We start from the raw sequence: 15,180 nt of genomic DNA on the forward strand, positions 1-15,180 counted from the left end.
TATCGCTAGTTGACCAACTCTATCGTGTTGGTATAGGTTCATTTCGTTGTTTCGGTGTAGTCCCACCCATTCATTTTCACAATGGCCTCGGCCCCGAGAGCGCCCAAGCAATGGTGCCTAACTAACCATGAAACAGTGAATTCTTTCGAGAATTGGAGACAGAACTTAGTCTACACTCTAACCCTCAATTCTAATTTTGCTCCTTTTCTCGCTGATGGTTGTTCTTGGGCTAAGAAAACAAAATCTGAGCCCCTTCGGGGCTTTACAGATGACCCATCTTCAGTCCCATCAGACTCGAGAAAAACAGCCCATCAGAAAGCTAGCATGCTAGAACTTATGCTGGGGCAGATTGCCAATTTCTGTCCAGTCATTTCTCGCAGTTCTATTGTGAAAAATTCCACTTCACTAAATGACATTTGGGGCAAAATACGGCTACACTATGGCTTCCAAAGCACAGGTGCCCACTTTCTAGACTTCAGCGATATCAAGCTTGCGGCTGATGAGCGCCCAGAAGACCTCTACCAGAGGTTGGTTGCATTTGTTGAAGACAACTTGCTCACTGTCTCTAGCGGTATCTCGCACCATGGAGACCGTGTAAAGGAGGATGAAGAGCTAACCCCCACGCTGGAGAATTTTATCATCCTCCACTGGCTCCAATTAATACACTCTGATCTCCCCCGTCTCATGAAGCAGCGATATGGGACGGAGCTGCGCTCTAGGACTTTAGCCTCATTAAAGCCTGAAATCTCACAGGCCCTAGATAGCCTGCTGGATGAAATTCACTCTTCAGAGAGTTCCCGTGCAATGCGCACCCTGACATCGCCCCCACAACTTGCTCAGCGTCCTCAGCAGCGTTCTCCACGCCCTTCTGCGATAGGCAATCGGCGTAATCCACAAACCCGCACCCGTGTTCCACAGCGCACCAGCAGGTACTGCCCGCTTTGTCGAGAAGCTCACCGTCCAGACACCACTACCTCAGCGAATGCGCATACCTTCCTGAGCACAATAGGCGCTTTATTGCTAAGGCACGCCAAGTTGCAAACATTTTTGATTGTGAAGATGATGTTGATGATGCTGATGGTGTTGATGATCTGTGTCAGGTAGAACAGGTGCACGTGTCAGAGACTGACCCGGTCACAGACAATCACAGTAGCTCATCACTTGCTCTGCGAGTCCAGGTTCGCCAATCTCCGTACTTTGATGTATTTTGTGGTCATCAAGTCATTCGTGTCACAGTTGATAGTGGGGCCACGGGCAACATGATCAAGTCCTCTGTGGTTCAGTCCCTCCATGGGGTCATCACTCCTACTTCACAGTCTGCCCACCAAGCTGATGGGTCCTCCCCACTTGATGTTGTTGGTGAAGCTAAGCTTACCTTTATCAGTGAGGGTAAGGAGTTTGTTTTCGAGGGCCTCGTTATTGACAATCTCGATGTTGATGTCCTTGCTGGCACTCCGTTCATGGAACGAAATGACGTTTCGGTCCGCCCCGCTAAACGTCAGGTCCGCATCGGTGATGACATTGTCATTCCTTATGGGTCTCGCAAGCCACTTGATACTCCATCTCATGCCGTGCGTCGTGCTCATGTTCTACGAGCCCCTGCAAGATCCACAGTCTTGTTCCCTGGTGATTTCGTTGAGGTCTCCCTCCCCGGTGAATTGTCGCGATATGAGACACTTGCCCTTGAGCCGCGCGTTGTAGAGCAGAAGGGCGCTACCTCCTCTGATCCAACATGGCCTAGTCCCTGTATGGTCTTGAGCGTCGCGGGCAAGGTACGCATTCCCAATCTCACCCCAGAGCCAAAGATCGTTCGTCGTAATGAACACTTCTGCCAGGTACGCCCCGTGTTTGTTCCATCCAAACTGCCATCCGACTCGGCCCCGCCCATCCCTAGTGGTACCTCTCCAAAGAACACCTCTCTTGATGGGCATGGGCCTTTTCTGATGCTGTATCTGTGGATCCCAGTGGTACACTCCCTGACCACACTCGTCATGAGTTCCGGTCCCTTCATGCTGAATTCGATGATGTGTTTGATCCTGCCTTCTGTGGATACAATGGTGCTGCTGGCCTATTCGAAGCTGTTGTCAACATGGGGTCTGTTCAACCGCCCCAGCGCAAAGGTCGGCTACCTCTGTACTCGCGCAGCTCCTTGGTTGATCTTCAAGAGAAATTTGATACACTTGAAAAACAGGGTGTGTTTGCTCGCCCCGAAGATGTGGGCATTTCTGTCGAGTACCTCAACCCATCCTTTCTGGTCAAGAAGGCCAAAGGGGGCTTCCGCCTCGTTACCGCCTTTGCCGACGTTGGGCGGTATGCCAAGCCGCAACCCTCTCTCATGCCAGATGTAGATTCCACCCTTCGAAAAATCGGCCAGTGGAAACACATCATTGCCACAGACCTCACAAATGCATTTTACCAGATCCCCCTGTCAAGGAACTCAATGAAGTATTGCGGCGTCGCAACGCCCTACCGTGGGGTACGTGTGTACACTCGCTGTGCTATGGGCATGCCTGGTTCAGAGACTGCCCTTGAAGAGCTCATGTGTCGTGTTCTTGGTGACTTGCTGCTTGAGGGCGTGGTCTTGAAACTCACAGATGATTTATTCTGTGGTGGTGAGACCCCCGAGGATCTTCTGCAAAATTGGTCCCGTGTCCTACATGCCCTCCGCCAGTCTAGCTTGCATCTCTCTGCTGCTAAGACAGTCATTTGTCCCCAATCCACAACGATCTTAGGCTGGATCTGGTCACAAGGGACACTGCGCGCTAGTCCTCATCGCATTGCTGCTCTTGCTTCATGTTCCCCTCCGACTACAGTCAAAGGCATGCGTTCCTTTATCGGGGCATACAAAATGCTTGCACGCGTTCTTCTGCAGTGCGCATCACTCCTCATTCCACTTGATGCTGTAGTGGCAGGCGGTCAGTCCAGTGATCGTATCACATGGACGGATGACCTCCATGCTGCGTTCAAAGCAACGCAAGATGCATTGGCATCTCCTCGTACCATTACGCTCCCCCGCCCTTCTGACCAGCTGTGGATCGTTACAGATGGTGCAGTAAAAAAACACGGTATCGGTGCTACGTTGTATGTCACCAGGCAGGGTAAACCTAGAGTCGCCGGTTTTTTCAGCTGCAAGCTCCGTGGTAGACAGGGTACATGGTTACCATGTGAAATTGAAGCCCTTTCGATTGCGGCTGCCTGCAGACACTTCGGCCCCTTCATCATCCAGTCGCAACACCGTGCTTGCATCTTAACTGACAGCAAACCCTGCGTTCAAGCATTCGAAAAGCTTTGCCGGGGTGAATTCTCCGCCAGCCCGCGCGTCTCAACGTTCCTCTCCACGGTCAGTAGGTTCCAGTGCTCTATTCAACATCTTGCTGGCTCTGCTAATGTCCCTTCAGATTTCACTAGCAGAAATGCCCAAGAGTGCTCAGACCCCACATGCCAGATATGCCTCTTCATCCGCCAGACAGAGGTCTCTGTCGTACACCGTGTCACACCTCAGGATGTCCTCAGTGGTCAAAAGAAGCTGCCCTTCACTTCCAGACCTGCTTGGCTCAGCATCCAATCAGAGTGCCAGGATTTGAGACGCACCCATGCTTACCTCCGTCAAGGTACACGACCCTCCAAGAAGCTCACTAACATCAGAGACGTCAAGAGGTATCTTCGTCTTGCGACCATTGCTAAGGACGGGCTCCTCGTTGTGCGACGCGAACAGGCGCTGTTATCTCCACGTGAGTGTATCGTTGTACCTCGCGACATTTTGGACGGCCAACTCACATCGCTTCACTTACAGCTTGAGCACCCGTCTCGTCATCAGCTTCGGGCAGTCGTCAATCGACATTTTTTTGCTCTCGACATGGACGCCGCCCTCACACGTGTTACAAACGGTTGTCACCAGTGCACTTCCTTGCGCACTGCCCCACATACAGTTGACCCTCAGTCCACTGGGGATCCCCCAGCAGTTGTGGGAACTACTTTTGCTGCGGATGTCCTGAAACGTACCAAACAGCTGATCCTCATGCTCAGGGAGTGTGTAACTTCTTACACGGCCACATGCTTCCTTGACGATGAATGTCGGGATACTCTGCGTGATGCCCTCATTCGTCTATGCGTCAGTCTTCGTCCGCTGGATGGTCCACCAGCTGTCATACGCACTGATTCAGCCCCAGGGTTCGCAGCACTCCACGATGATGCTCATCTCAGTCAGCTTCGGCTTTCTATTGAACTTGGCCATACCAAGAACCCAAACAAGAATCCGGTTGCAGAGAAGGCCATACGCGAACTGGAGGATGAGATTGTCCGCCATGAACCCTCAGGGGGTACGATCACGCCCTTGACCTTATCTCTCGTGACTGCTCGCCTGAACAGCCGCCTACGTTCTCGTGGTCTGTCTGCACGTGAGATGTGGACCCAGCGGGATCAATTTACGCACAGTCAGATCCCCCTGTCAGATGCCGATCTCATCTCTACCCAACATGAGCAGCGTCTTGCCAACCACCCCCACAGTGAACGTTCTAAAGCCCCCTCGGGTGTCCTCCCTGACGACGCCGACCTGCATGTTGGTGATCTTGTATACCTCAGGTCTGATCGTACCAAGCACACTGCTCGTCCCCGCTATCTCGTTTCATCTATTGATGGTAGCTGGTGCAATATCCGCAAATTCATCGGTGCACAGCTCAGGAAGTCTTCCTACCGCATCAAGATGTCTCAGTGCCTCAAGGTACCCATCCCCCCTACCCCGCTGTCTCGGACTCCGCAGATTCCTGATGATGAGGAGCCTGACGTATCTCCTGCTGCGCAGCCTGATGTACCCCATGAACTGTCGTCTCCTCCGGACTCAGAACCCCCCAACATCCCACTGCATGAGCCTCCTACTCCCCCATCTCAGTCTGTGGTTCCTAATTCACCCCCCACCCCCTCCCAGGGGGCCCCTTCCCCTCCTGGGCGGCCACAACGCTCCAGGCACCCCCCAGCCAGGTTCAAAGATTTTCTGATGTATTGAACATTTTATACATATGTGTTGTATGACAATGTTCTGCCAGATTTATAGACTCCAGACCAATAGAGTTTATTTCTTAGTCATTGGTACACTGTTCATATCATGTCAGTGTTACTGTAGTTACTTACTGCTAAAACTCTTATAGTTATTCGTCAATCCTATGGTTACAGGGTGTAATCGCTTTATTCATTGTTTTATTTATGTCGCTTGACAGTATATCATGTTTGAATGGATTTTTTTTTAAGCTTATGTAGTTGTATTTGTGATGGGAAATTTTTGATGCTCAACTTGACCTGACTTGAGCATCTTCGTTTTATACAGTCCCTGTCTTTTTATTTCCTTGATGGGAAAAGGGCAAATAGGGACAAGCCAAACATGTTCATTTATGTTAGTGTTTTGAATCCATACACAAAGTTAGAATGATTTCTTTATGTACTCTGTTAATATTTAACTATGCATATATCTTAGGTATGGGAACGTCCGCTCCTTTACTCTTAGTTGGATTGGTAACACTCCAAAATATGTTTATGACTGAGAAATTATATTGTTTTGTTAGGATATGATGTTATCTTTAGATGAGAGTCTGGTGTAATAGTTTCAGGTAATATTGAGGACTTATAGTATTCATAAAGTGGAAGATAGAGAGAAAAAAGAAAAGTGATCACGCCAGTATTGTTTGATTAGTGTTAATTGTTGATGGTACATTATGTGGTGATTCATAGCGCCATCTGTGGCGAGTGTGTAGTTAACATAGTTATACCAATCAGTGTAAGGTCTTCCCGGGTACTGTGCTTGCACCATTCGCCTCTTGGTCGGATCGAGCCTCGGCAAAATAAATGCATATGGTTGTTCTACCTAAATGGACTCCAACTAGTGTCTTCCTTCTTGTCGGATAGTGTTTTCAAGGTTGAGGGTGATCGTAAACCATCTTCTGCTCCATTCAAAATAACACTACAAGTGGGTGGTCAAGACCTTGAAATGGAACTGGATACGGGAGCTGCAGTATCTATCATCAGTGTCCATGACTACAAAAAAAAAAACTTCAAGCATTTGCCTCTTGAGCCTGTGAAACGGCAACTACATAAGTACGCAGGGGCAAAACTGGAAACAGCTGGTGAATGTTCAGTGCAGATTTCCTACCAGGGGCAGGAATGTCAGCTTCCATTAGTGGTGGTCAAAACAGATCGAAAGGGACCCCCGTTACTCGGACGCACCTGGCTATCGGAGATCAAGCTGGATTGGCCAGCAATCATGTCACAAGGACAATATGCAACCAGTGCTGATATTGGGACGGGACTAGAAGACAAATACCCAGGAGTTTTTAGGCAGGAGCTGGGCACCGTAAGGACTTCAAAGCGACCCTACACGTAAAAGAGGAAGTGGTCCCGGTGTTCCACAAGGCACGCAATGTACCCTATGCATTATGACCTGCTGTCGAACGAGAACTGGACCGCATGCAACAGGAAGGGGTGATTGAACCTGTGGAATTCAGCGAGTGGGCAACTCCATTAGTATGCATCCCCAAGGCAGATGGACGGGTCCGGTTGTGCGGGGATTAAAAGGTCACAGTAAACAAGAACATTCACTGCGATCAGTACCCGATCCCAACTTCCAATGAAGTCTTCAGCAATCTGGTCAATGGAAAGAAATTCTCCAAGATTGATCTGAAGTGCGCATACCAGCAGATTTTGCTGGACGACAAGTCACGACGACTGGTAACCATCAATACTCATTGCGGACTCTTTGCATACACCAGGCTTCCGTTTGGAATATCATCCAGCCCTGCCATCTGGCAGCGGTTCATTGAGCAGGTGCTAGTGGGACTGAACGGTGTGTGTGCAATTATGGATGATGTCTTGGTCACGGGAGTTAACGACGAAGAACACATGAAGAATCTTGACAACCTCTTCGCACGCTTCGCGAAATATGGGCTCACGATCAAACCTGAAAAGTGTTCCTTCATGCAGGATGAAGTCGTGTACATGGGAAGGAAACTTTCAGCAAAGGGAATCCAACCCACACAGGACAAGGTGGATGTCCTTACGTCGGGCCCCAGCACCTACCAACATTACAGAACTGAGATCGTGGTTAGGGATGGTGAATTTCCAGGCTCAGTTCCTCCCCAATTTGTCCACCATGCTACATCCACTGAATGCGCTGCTGGGAGACACACCATGGGAGTGGACACAGATATGTGAGCACGCATTCAACACAGTGAAGAATGCTATCAGCTCGGATAAGCTCTTGACGCATTACGATCATTCGAAGGACATCGAGCCAAGTGCAGACGCCTCCCCTTACGGGATAGGGGCAGTCATTTGTCACATCGATGAACAAGGACGTCGCCTACCAGTTGCTTATGCATCTAAGAGTTTGAACAAACATGAGAGCTAGGATATGCGCAGCTGGATAAGGAGGCATTGGCTATCATGTTCGGCGTGCAGCGTTTCAGAACCTATCTGTACGGCCGCACGTTCATGATCCGAACAGATCATAAGCCTTTGGAAAGGATTTTGGGACCCAAGACAGCAGTCCCTACACTGGCAGCTCAGATGGGCCATCATGCCATCAGCCTTCATCTACGAATTGAAGTTTGTAGCTGGGAAGGACAACGTGGTCGCGGATGCACTATCCAGACTTCCATTGCCTGATACAGAGGCAGGAGAGGACGCTTTGTACAATATCGCGGTACATCACATTGACAACTTGCCGGTTACAAGCAGCGAGGTGAAGAAGGAAACACGTACAGACCCAATACTGTCACGAGTGTTGGAATGGGTCAAAACAGGAAATTGGCCATCGGAAGTGGATAACGAGCAGTTGAAGCCATTTCTGCACCGACATCATGAGTTGTCTGTGGAACAAGACTGTATCCTATGGGGATACAGGGTCATTATCCCAAAACGGCTGCAGGACGACACGCTGTTGGAATTGCATTCCTCACACCCGGGCATTGTTCGCATGAAGGAAATTGCGAGAAACCATATTTGGTGGCCGAATATCGATCGAGACATTGAAGGGCTAGTGAAGCGATGTGTTACATGTCAGCAGACGTGCAGTACTCCAGCAGTAGCACCGCTGATGCCCTGGGTGTGGTCAAGAAGTCCATGGAGTCGGATCCATATCGATTTCGCTCAGAAGGACATGCAGGTTTTTCTGGTCATCGTAGACGCTCATTCCAAATGGCTGGAAATCATCATGATGAACAGCACCACTGCAGGTGCTACCATTGCAGCACTAAGAGAGTTGTTCGCCAAGTACGGTCTGCCAAATCAGGTGGTGAGCGATAATGGACCGCAATTTTGTAGTGAAGAGTTTCGCCACTTCCTGAAGATGAACGGAATCAAGCAGGTGTTAGTAGCACCGTACCATGCCGCGAGCAACGGAGCTGCAGAGCGAATGGTACAGTCGTTCAAGCGAGCGCTGAGTGCCAGCAAACGCAAAGGACAAAGCACACAGCAGGATCTAGACCGATTCTTGCTGTCCTATCGTTCAACAAAACACCCAACTACAGGACAAACTCCAGCTAGTCTGTTTATGGGACAAGAACTCCGCCACAAGACTGACATTGGTTAAGCCCAGTTTTGAAACCAAGGTAGAAAGCTTACAAAATTCGCAGTAGCTGCACCATGACAAATCCATCAAACTGCGCGAGTTCCATCCAGGAGAACAAGTGCTAGTGAAAGACTTCAGGAGTGAAGGTACCTGGCATAGTGGTACCATCAATGAGCGTACCGCGCCCAAGTCATACATTGTGAGCTTGGACGATGGCAGGGTGTGGAAGCGCCATATTGATCAGATGAGGAAGGTGGATTTTGACACATCTGAAGTATGCGGTACACATGCAGCTGATGAACAATTCCGCAGTGACCGATCTATCATGGAGCGAACATTGTTGAGCGAGGAAAATCCATCTGGAAACTTCCAAACAGGACGCGAATTCCCTCATGTGCAGGCAACAGGGGGTGAAGTGTCAGAAACTGTGCTGATGGAACCTGAAAGACTTGATGAGAACTTGAGTGAACAGGTACTTGAACAGGTACCAAGACGCTCAGGCAGGTTGGAGAAGAAACCAGCAAGGCTGATCGAAGACATGTAAGGACATGTAAGATTGTACATGTAGATAAGTTTGTTTTTCCATTATGTTAATTGGTAACTTTAGTTTGGAGGGCTAGATCAGGTTAGTTCTCTCTCTCTCTCTCTCTCTCATTTTTATAGTAATCAATAGTATCTGTACCACATGTACACTGTATATGTTCTTAAGTTGTAGTTTTACACACACAGTATTTTACTTACCTGCAGGAAAAATAACACATAAACCATTCTCAATATCATATGTAGTTGAATAGTATTTTATGATTTAACCGACATTTTGGATCTGAGACAAATAACTACAGGACACAATTCATTTTTTTATTTATTCTGAGTCAATGGATAGATAAATGACATTTATTTTGCATCAATAGACGGATAAATCACATGTGTCTGAATATTTCATAACATTAAGGTTTGGAAAATATTTCTCGGTGATAAGTCTCACCTTTATTATTATATGTACGTTTGCCTTAATACAAGGGCAGATAGAGCTAAGTTGTACAGTATGATGTTTGTTTACATTCAAAACAGTTGATGAAAAATGGTTCCTCAGATTATGATTCGTTTTGATTAAACCAAACAGTATATCACACAACTTCAATACTGCAGCTTAGGCAAATTCAGTACATGCTTGTTTTACTTATGTTGACAAGTAATATGTGACCTGCAACAACGGTTTCAGGCAAAAGTCGCAAGAGCAAATTCCCTCCTAGATGGGGTACAAAGATTTTGACCATTATTTTTGTCGATTTAGGTTTTTTGCAGAAATCAAATCTTTGATATGTTTTCTACATCTACACTAAATTTCATAGCATAAGACTAAGTTTTTCCTATTGAAAATGGAATTTTAAGCACCCTATATTGGATCGCACTCGTCAGTTTTGAGCTTCTTTCAAACGCCGCGCCAATATCCCCAGTGTTGCTACGGCGCAGGGTCTCGCATGCGATTGGCTGGTGCGTCGCATACATTTACATAATTCGTCTTTCGGAGACACCAGTTGCAGGGTTTGGGGAATGCTTGGTCCACGCGTGCACGATTACATGCTCCATTGCTCTTGCTATAGTGGTTTACGTACGCTCGCTCTGTAGTGCGTGCTCTTCGTTTGGCTTTCTATCCAAACTATTCTACCGCAATGTTCGACAACGGAAGTGAAACAAAAATCATGTAGCATGACATAATCGTGTGGAAAGGAAACTAAATATTCTCAAATTTGTCTACTTGTACATGTAGTAAAAATTATAAGAGCAGACTGACTCAATGGAAGGTAGATAAGAGGAAAGGAGCAGTCACATGTGACCAACTATATTCAAATACTACACGTCAAGATCGCACCAAACTAAGGAGTCGTGCTTGTTTGTTTGTTTGTTTTAATTTAATTAGCACCACCGAACAAAGCAACATGCATGTCTTGTAAAAGCAAAACAAACAGGAGGCGTGACCCTTGCCAGTACAAGCAATTTTCTGCCTTCAAAAGGGTCGCCAATGATAAAGAAAAATCAACCACAATGAAAACGCGATTTGTAAATGTGTGGATTCGCCACCGCTCCTGTTACATGCACACACTCATGGCGTGTGGATGCCATTGCGTAATGCGTGCACCATACACATGTATGCTCTATACATGTACACCATACATGCAATTATCGTATTCGCCATCTTGAAAGACGTACTGGTAAAGAAACCCGAGCGAAACGCATTCTGCGGCCAGAGAAATCATCTACGCAACATTTACATTTAAAGGACGTCAAAGATAAACAGTAGATCAGCCGGAAGATTCCAGTATTTTTGGCACTGTAAATATTAATGTTTTTTTTCGCAAAAATTGTGCGAGTATGTGGAAGGTGATAGTCATCACAATGACGAGTTGGGTAGATATGAAGAGAGTTATTTCTTATGAACATAGGTGCAAAAATATCAGGGAGCTCATCAATTGAAAATTTATACATAAAAATACCAACATTATAATGAAACAAATTTTACATAGTTTGTATTTTATTTGCAAGAGATTTCAAAAAGTACAGTTATGAATATTTTATGATAATAATCAGTGGCACAGAAATCTGTAACGCTGGATGTATCTGGAAGGGATATAGGTTAGGGTGGTCCGCGGACTACAGTTATTTAGTTAACTTGCCCAACGCCTGGCAGCCCTGTCAGGTGCATTCAGTGTTTAGGTATTTTTGTGTTATTGTATTGATTGATTGTTTTGAGCTTTGTAATTGATTATGTATTGCATGTTTTCTGCCAAATAAAATAATAATAGTGATAATAAAATCAATCAATCAATTTCAGATTTTTGCTTCTACATAAAAGATCATTTGTGTGAAATAAATATCCAATATTATTGATTATTCTTAAAGCACATTTTTGAAGAAGAAAAAGGTATCAAGCAAAAACTGAAATGAATTGCCCAAATTGCTATCATTTTAGCAAAAAAAAAAAAATATTGAAACAGTAACAATGGAGGTGAGGTGATAACAAATCTGACGTACCCCTAAATTGACTCGACCTACCCCCTTTCCCCTATTGTATCATACCTACCACCAACATCGCACCAGATAAATTTGTAGTCACTGTCCACTATAGCCAACAGGATTATACTAAAAAGCCCTTGTAGTTGCAGCATAGCGAGCCGGACAGAGGGGGCTTTCTGATGGCCACATGCTTGCCATCAATACAGTGTACATGTAGCTGCCACACAGAGGGGAAAATTCCACCACTTGTAGAATCCACCAGCAAGTTATTTCCATCCATCAGGGGTTGAAGGGGCTGTCATGACTTCATCTGCATACTCGTCACATATGGCCTGACAAACTTCCCTGGCCACTACAGATAGGGCGTTTTCAGGCACCCTCCACCCATACTGCATGTCGGAGTACTTGGTGCCAGACACAAGATGACGGAGAGTAGCTGCCAACTTGAGACCTTCTTCCAGCGGCTCCCTGTACCAGGTGTACTGCCTCCTGATTCTTCCTCTGACCCTCTCCAGGATTTCATCGTAGAGTTCAGGGGGCATGCAGAAAAATTTCTTGAAAGTCGAAGGGTCTTCTCTTCGGAGCTCAACCAACAGCTGGTTGTAGTATAGATTCCAAAAGCCCTTCTTCTGGCAGGGTTCAGCCACGTCCTTCTCCAGATACGACGTCGTCTGAAGCCTCGTCTCCATCTGAAGCGGCCTCTGATGAACCGGTGTAGGTTCAGCTGCTGATGTATAATATCATTCTGAGTCATTGCCAGTAAATACTGGACTCTGAGGCGGGCTGCATCTTCCATTTTTCTGAAGATACTTTGAAACTTTCAGGTGGAATGTTTATAAAAATATACGAGTTGCGTGGTGAGTGGCTGGTCACATAGAGAAGCTCAGCATTCACCAATTTTTTCGTCAGGTCATTCGCTCGTATTCGTATCACTTCGCAATCCATAGTTTGTCATAGTATCTCTTAGACTTGCCTTCGTGTATGCATTGCCTTTCACATTTAGCAAAAGTCAATCTTAGTTTCCCTTCGCATAGAAGATGGCAAGCGAAAATACGTTTGTCATAGTATCTTCGTTTCTATGCGCAAGTCATATTTAGTCATCGTGTTGCTTCGTTTAGAGTTCTTTCGAGATCGGTCCACCTTGGCAAAAGCGCGATGAGGGACTATGCGTGACAATAGCACATGAACGATGAACGAACGATTACCGCAGACTAAATAAGAGATGCGAATGACAGACGATTTTTCAATTCGTCAGGAAATTTTAAACATGTTCAAAAATCCCGTGTGAATTTGAATAATCACAACTGTTAGTTCAGAAGGTGTACGAACCCAAACACGAAGGGTAAATATGGCTTACTATCAATTACCATTGAAAATGATTTTCCCAAAAATGCCTTTCGCCAGCCATCGCAAGTCATATTTCAGGCAATTCGCTCAGGTGTGAGGGGGCCTTAAGGTGGTTTTGTCCTGCAAGGGATTTTTCCTTCGGCAAAGGCCTTTGCTGAACGGCGACTTCGTTGCCGCGGAGTCCAGTTGAAAAAGGGTCTGGAAACCAGACTATACCAAATTGCATTTGTTTACAAGCAGAGCGCCACTACGACAAAATATTGAAAGGTTTGAATTAAAAGCCCGGGCCAAGCCTGGCACTGTAAATGGACAGAATTGCGGGGCTCGGCCCCACAATTGAGGCTGGGCTCGGCCGCGGCTCGGCCCAGCACCACACTGTAAACGGGGTCTAAGCTGCCACCTTTTCTTTCGAAGAATATCACAACTAGCGTAATTCGATGTAATTTAACCTCTACTTCAATACAAATGAATGCACGATTTTTGTTTGGGCTGTGACGTGTCGTCTGCTGCTGTTAGACTGGTCCATTTTTTGATGTTGGTGAAACCTTGGTCCATTTTTTGATGTTGGTGAAACCTTCACCAAATTTTCTCAAATTGATCTGAAGTGCTTGCATTATCAAAGACATGAATTTTCTCTTTGCTCTTGTTGCATTCTCTGTTGTGGAATTATATTTTGTCCTTTCAAAAATTCTAGCATAAACACAGCATATAAATTTGTGCCAAATGCACTTTAAATGTTCACTTTAAACATGTTTTACTAATTATGTGAAATTGTTGTCTCAAACTGTTAAGATGTATAAGAGATTTATGGGAGAATGATGTTATATGGGAGAGGTATAAAGAGTCACCATAGCAAACATTTATTTCATCACAGATACTCCATTATAGTATTTTTTTTGTTCAGAATTAAATAAATATCATTTCAATCAAGAAAAAAAAATAGAAATGTCTCTATGTGACTGGTATGCCTCCGCCATAGTGCATGATTCTCCTAATACAAAGTGTAGGTCTACAGTACATGTGGACAATGTGTGATGACAGTTTCACATAATTGGCAAAATATTAAAATGACATGTTTGTCACAAATGTTTTGAATGTTCACCTTCCTCGACTGAGGTTTAAATGGATGAATGGGAGAGCATGTATTTAGGGATTTGAGGACTTTTACTTGACTTTGACCCTTTTATAAGTTCATGCAAGTAATTTTCAAGGTATAGAGAAAAAGTGCAATTTCTGTACTGAATAGTAAAATGTTACTATATTCACCTGGCCTTTTACCCTGGACCTTTGACCCTATAACCGCAAAATTCATAGGAGAATCATTGTCAGATAGAATACGCATAAATATGTACTAAGTTTCAAGACAACTTGAGCCAATTCCGAGATATGGAGGAAGAAGTAAAGTTCAGCACTTTCACTTGATCTTTAACCTTTTGACCTTTGACCTTTTTTACAAAAAAAAAAAACTTCCCAGAGAATCTCTATTGGGTGATACGTGCATACATCAAGTTTAAAACGAAAAATCGCCAGCAGGCATTGCATAAATGAGGGAAATAAGTCAAATTTTGAAGAGTTGACCTTGACCTTTTACCACAAAAAAGATCATCACTAGCAGTCAGTACATGCATATGTACTATGTTCCATGAAGATACCTTGAACCATTTCCAAGATATGGAGAAAAGAGTGAAATTTTAAAATTTTTACTTGACCTTTGACCTCATTACCCAAAACTCCCATCAGATAATCTTAATTGGGTAGTACATGTATACACTAAGTATCAACAAAATATCTTCAGGCATTGCATAGATATGGGGGAAATAGTGAAATTTTGAGCATTTGACCTTGACCTTTTGATCTTTGACCTTGAACATGTGCATCCAATAGGCACAACTTCATCCCCTCATACACATACATGCCAAATTTCATTAGGATACCTCAAAAAGTTTTTTAATAATGCTGCCCACAAAATTGATTGGACAGACAGACGGAAGGATGGACAAAGAAAAAAACATAATGCCACCGGCACCACTTCGTGGCGGAGATATAAAAAATGTGTATACATATATCAAGAAAGATGCAAATGTGACCGTGCATCACAAAATGAAAAAGAAAATTGCACCTCTTGATTTTACATGAGGACTCAAAAAAGGTGAAATGGGTCAACCGAGTCAATCTTGAGTTTTTCATATTTTCTGAAAGAGCTATCCTTCTTCTACATTATTCTTAAGTTTGGGGTCATAACATAGATGGGAAAGTGTATTTTG

At 45.2% G+C, this 15,180-nt stretch overlaps 1 protein-coding gene across 4 annotated transcripts in view; it reads right to left on the reverse strand.

Annotated features, from left to right (window-relative positions):
• The window catches only part of LOC139710004 (uncharacterized aarF domain-containing protein kinase 2-like), a 150,481-nt gene that overhangs the window by 16,221 nt on the left and 119,080 nt on the right, over positions 1-15,180 (reverse strand). The window lies entirely within an intron of this gene.

The sequence above is a fragment of the Diadema antillarum genome, unplaced genomic scaffold (genome assembly GCF_040938485.1).
Source record: "Diadema antillarum isolate AM-2024a unplaced genomic scaffold, OU_Dant_1.0 seq00001488_RagTag, whole genome shotgun sequence".
NCBI lineage: Eukaryota > Metazoa > Echinodermata > Echinoidea > Diadematoida > Diadematidae > Diadema > Diadema antillarum.